This window comes from Rhinolophus sinicus, linkage group LG07 (genome assembly GCF_036562045.2).
Source record: "Rhinolophus sinicus isolate RSC01 linkage group LG07, ASM3656204v1, whole genome shotgun sequence".
Taxonomy (NCBI): Eukaryota; Metazoa; Chordata; class Mammalia; order Chiroptera; family Rhinolophidae; genus Rhinolophus; species Rhinolophus sinicus.
In genome coordinates, this window is record NC_133757.1 from 85,910,184 (window position 1) to 85,915,748 (window position 5,565).

General features: G+C 37.6%; 1 pseudogene; it reads left to right on the forward strand.

Annotated features, from left to right (window-relative positions):
- The first annotated feature begins 1,332 nt into the window (after positions 1-1,332).
- LOC109435976 (large ribosomal subunit protein eL29) lies at positions 1,333-1,843 on the forward strand (annotated as a pseudogene).
- The last annotated feature ends 3,722 nt before the right edge of the window (positions 1,844-5,565 follow it).

Genomic DNA, 5,565 nt, shown 5'->3' on the forward strand with positions numbered 1-5,565 from the left:
GTTAGAAAATATGAATTAAGATTCCATTCATTAAAGCAATAACAACAAAATGAGATTTCTAGACATAAATGTAATAAGAAATTTACTTGATGCATGAGAAAACTGAGGAATGAAGAGCTAGAATAAAATCATGTTTCTAGATGGGTAGACAGGATTTTGCAAATTCTCAGTTCACCATTATTTATGAATCTTAATGAAATCGCGATAAAATCCTTAAAGGACTTTTTTGGAACTTGAGTAAATCGTTTAAAAAGTTTATCTGGAAAAATAAATAGATGAGAAGAGCCAATAAACTTCTAAAAAGAAGAAAAGTAGGGTGGAATTACATTAGTAAATATTTATCCGCATTATAATTCTACAATAATAAAAAGTATCCTCTCAGAATAGATAAACAAATAAATGAAACAAAATAGAAAGTTTAGAGCAGATAATGGTGTGTGTAAAAATGCAATATATGGCAAAGGTGGCATTTCAAATTTTTCAAAAAAAGAAATCATTCAATAATAATACTAGGAGGATTACCTAATTATTTGGGGGGGGCAGGAAATAAAGTCATAATCCCATCTCACAATATCTTCAGTATAAACTATGGCGTGATTGAAAGTTTAAAATATTAAAAATGAAATAAAAGAACAAGCAAAAGCACACACTCTTTCAGAAGGGAGCTTACACAAGTAAAAGTAGAATTCATATGTTTCTGACAACAGAAAATGAAAACATTTTATGTGTAAAAAAATCAAGATAAATGAAGTTCACAGGCATACGAAAACTGGGTAATTATGATTGTAATATGTAACAAAAGATTAACATCTTTAATATATAAAAAGCTCTTAAAACATTAATACAATAGAAAAGGAAAAAGGATATAAACCCTCAAGTGGCAAAAGAAGAAATAAAGGGCTCATATAAGTTAGGAGGAAATTTAACACACAGGAACTCAGATACATGTAAATTAAACAATGAAGTATAAATTTTTACCTATAAAACTGGTGAAGGAGGTATGGGGCAATAGAAAATTTCACATGGTGTTAATGAAAGTATAAATTTCTTAAAAACAAAACAAACAAAACCTTCTGGCAATATGTATGAAAAGCCATAAGACTGTGCATACTCTTTGACCCAGAATTAGAATTTATCAAACTATAGTGAGAGGTGCTAAAGCTTTGAGTATAGGGATATTTATCAGAGTTATGTATAATTGTGAAATGTTCAAAACAAGCTTAATGTCAATGAGTAACAAACTGACTACATGATATGATGGAATATGCAACAATCACTAAAAGTTATGTTCTATTAAGAATGCTTTCGCTTCCTTCTTCTCTTCAGGTCCCAGGAGTTTTGGAGTTGCGGGCTTGGCTGCAGACATGGCCAAGTCCAAGAACCACACCCCGCACAACCAGTCCCGAAAATGGCACAGAAACGGCATCAAGAAACCCCGATCACAAAGATACAAATCTCTTAAGGGGGTGGACCCCAAGTTCCTGAGGAACATGCGCTTTGCCAAGAAGCACAACAAGAAGGGCCCGAAGAAGATACAGGCCAACAACGCCAAGGCCTTGAGTGCACGGGCTGAGGCCATCAAGGCCCTCATAAAGCCCAAGGAGGTCAAGGCCAAGGTCCCAAACGGTGGCAGCCGCAAGCTCAGTCGACTTGCCTACATCGCCCACCCCAAGCTTGGGAAAGATGCTCGAGCCGGCATCGCCAAAGGTCTCAGGCTCTGCCAGCCAAAGGCCAAGGGCAAGGCTCAAACCAAGGCCCCAGGGGTCCTGCAGCTGCAGCTCTGCCTCCAGCTCAGGCTCCGGCTCCCAAAGGTGCCCAGGCTGCCACAAAGGCTCCACAGTAGTGGCCTGTCTGCCAATGGAGGACAGAGAGACTGGGGGACCTTGGGCTGCTGTCTGTGTGGGGCTGGTGTCCTCCTGTGCTATCTGGACCAATAAAGTTGAAGCAGGATCTGGCAAAAAACACACACCAAAAAAAACAACAAGGAATGCTTTATTACATAGAAAATATTCTAAGCATATTAAGAGAAGGAAAGCAAAGGAAAGCAAATTAGAAGATGGTATTATCCCACACTTAGGAAAAAGAAAACCCTAAAAGAATATATAACAATATGTTAATAAATATATATTTCAGAAGGGAGCTTATAAATAATTTTAATTTCACCTTTGTGCTTCTCTGCACTTTACAAATTTTCTACAATGAATACGTATGTATTTTGTAACCAGAAACATATAATAAATGTTAGTTTTATAAATTACATTGGAACAATGGAAATATAAATGTATTTTCTGCTTCCACCAATGTATTTACATTTAAATATATTCAGGGAAAATGTAGTATCAGGAAACATTAATAATTTATATGTAGCGAGCCTGGACAAGTATAAACATTTCACTTGGCTTCTATTTTTACTGTCTATTCTACTAATTGGCACAGAAGTTCTACCTGGGCCCCAAAGCCACAAACTCCAAACCATGGATCAATTAGCCCAAACTTTGATAGTCATTCTATACTTCTTGGCCTCTTATTTTCTCTTGAACACATGCTTCATTCAGTGTTGGCACATTCATTATAGTTACTAAGGACTTGCTGAAGGGTATACACATAGAAATACAACTGGGGAGCAGTTACTCTCAACTACTTCATCCATTCATTTCTTCTTGCCTTCAATTATTCATTCATCTCTATTCTAGTCTTTCATTTTATTATTATTTTTTAAGCATTTATTATATGTTACATGGCGGTGCAAAAGTACAGAAAACCTTATTTTATTATTATTATTATTATTATTATTATTATTATTATTATTTTATTTTTAAGGAGGGCGCAGCGCACAGTGGCCCATGCGGGGATCCAACCGGCAACCTTGGTGCTACCAGCACCACGCTCTAACCAACTGAGCTAACTGGCTGCCCCAGGAAGCCTTATTCTATGGAGTGGGGAATCCTGGGAGTGGGAGCTCTCACGTGTTATCACCGGTTGCCTTTTACAAACCTCAACAGGAAGTAGCTTGCTTTACTACCCCATCAGAAGGGAGATTTTTCTCCTTGCCCAGCAAACAACCCAGCTGATGAGAAGCAGAGACAACGCCAATTTCGCTCTCCTCCAATGGACTTTTGTTCAACACCACACCTCCCAATTCCTTCCTTTCTTCTATAGAAGAAGACCCCTTTCCTTCCTTCTCCAGATTTGCCTATCGTTTGGCTGCAGCTTGCTTGTTCCGAATTGCAATTTTCTGCTATTCCCGAATAAACTCATTTTGCTGGTAAACAACCGGCTATTTCATTTTTTAAGCATGACAGTGGCCTAGGTGCTAGAAAAGACTGAAAACAAAAATGAAACACAATCTCTACCCTCTTAAAGCTTTAAGTCTCATAGGTGTAATAAAACATATATGTGAATAACTATACCACGAGTATGAAGGAATGTTATATGATCGGTACATATAACAAGATTGATATGTCCTCAGAGGTAGAAGTCTTTCTGTCTGGAGTAATTGGAGAAACAATTCTAATTATATAAAATGTTATTTGAGTTGAGTCCTAAAGCATGAATAGGGTTTTGAAGGAGTGCATTCCAGATGGAAGGAGTGGCCCTGTGGGTGGAACGTCTGACGCATGCTCAGGAGATGAAAAGCAGATGTTTGGTAGAAGGAAAGGATCTGAGGTCATTTTGGAAAACTAAGTTGTGGCCAGATTGTGGAGGATCTTAAATTCCAGGACAGAGTGCTTGATATGGATTTGGTCGACAGTGAGGAACCATAGAAGGCTTTCGAACAAGGAAGTCATGTCATGACCAAGCTGGGTTGTAGGAACTTTACTCTGGTGTCGGTATACAGTTGGGATCTCAAAGTTAACATGCTCAAAATGGCACACAATTCTTTTTCTTTTTTTCTTCCTCTTCTTCTACATTCTCTTCTTTCTCCATTCCCTATCTCAGTTAACAACCATCATCTCTGCAGTTACCCAAATAATAAATTAGGGGTCATCTTGTACTTACCACTTAACCACCCCTAAATTCCATACCCATTTATATGTTAGACATCATTCCTGGCACCGTGCTAGGCTCTGGAGATACAAAGGTAAATAAAGTTGCCTTAAATGAGTTGGGCTTCAAAGGGCAGTCTTACTGACTTAAAAGCAGTTGAAATGGTAGGACTAGAGTTCCAAAATTAGAGCAGGGGGTGAAGACGTAGATTTAAATTTCCATATAGAAATAATAGTTTAAGTCATAGGATTACTGTGAGGTTACCCTGGAAATAAAAACAGAAAAAGAAGAATAGATGGTCAAGAACTAACTATTCAGCGAGCAAGGAAAAGAAGAATCATAAAGGGGTCAGAGAAGCATTAACTGAAGAAACAGAAGGAAAATTAGGTTTGTGCAGTATCGGATGGAAAGAAAACTCAAGAAAATGGAAGAAAGCAATGGTGTGAAATATTCCAAACAGTTCAAGGGGAATAAGGCAAGAATAAAAAGTCCATTTGATACGTAATTAGGAGGCCATTGATTATCGTCCACTAACAGAGCAGTTTCTACAGAGTAGAAGCTCCAGAAGTCACTTTAGAGGGGACAAAATGATGAATGCAAGTAGATGGAAGAACCACGTGTCTGTAATGCTGGGGGTGTTTTTTCTAATACAATCCTTTTAAACATTCTGCTTTCTGAATTTGGGATTAATAAATGTCCCCAAAGCTACATCTGTAATTCTTTTTAAGAGAGGCTCCTGTCTTTTGGGCCATGTGAATCCCTTAGGATTCTTAGAAGTCCTTTGTCTAAGAAGACCCTCTAAAAGAAGGTCTTCTAGGCACCACTTGAAATTGTTCCAAACTCTTAAAAAACTATCTTATAGACACACCCATAACTTGATCTTTACCCTGAGATGATTTTGTACTTTAAGACTTTTTGCTGGGAGAGACTGGAAATAAGAAATAGTTTCATTTTCCAAGTTAGTTTTATTTTCCATTACTGAGCCTAACACGTCCTAATTTTTCCTTAAAAACCAACAGTTCCTTCTTTAGTTCACTTATCTCTTCATGTATCATATAGTATAGTTTTAAAATGACATTGATACTTTCAACGTTCTGCCTGAAAATCTCCTCATCCACACCCACAAATTAATTAAATGTATCTCTAGCTTCCAAATTGCTACAGATAACAATTTTGCCAATCTTTCTACCATTACATAACTTGGGTCTATCTCTGGCATCCATTAGAACTCTCCTGTGATCTCTTATTCTTCGCTATCTGTTTTTTTCTACATTCTTCCTGCCTCCATCGGCCAGTTAGTCCCCAAGTCAATGACACATGTTTTAGGTTTTGATTGCACAGCACCCCATTTCCAAGTAGTAATTTCTCTTTCATTTAGCCTTTGTTGTATCCTAAAGCAGCCCCCAAAACTTCATGGCTTAAAGCAATGATGATTTATTATTTTCCACAATTCTATGGTTTGCCTGAGTATCTCCTCTTTTGGTTTAGTTTGGCATCATTTGTGAGGCTTGATTTATCTGGAGGGTCAACAGGACTAGAAGGTTCAAGATGTCCTCATGCACATGCGTGGAAGTTGGT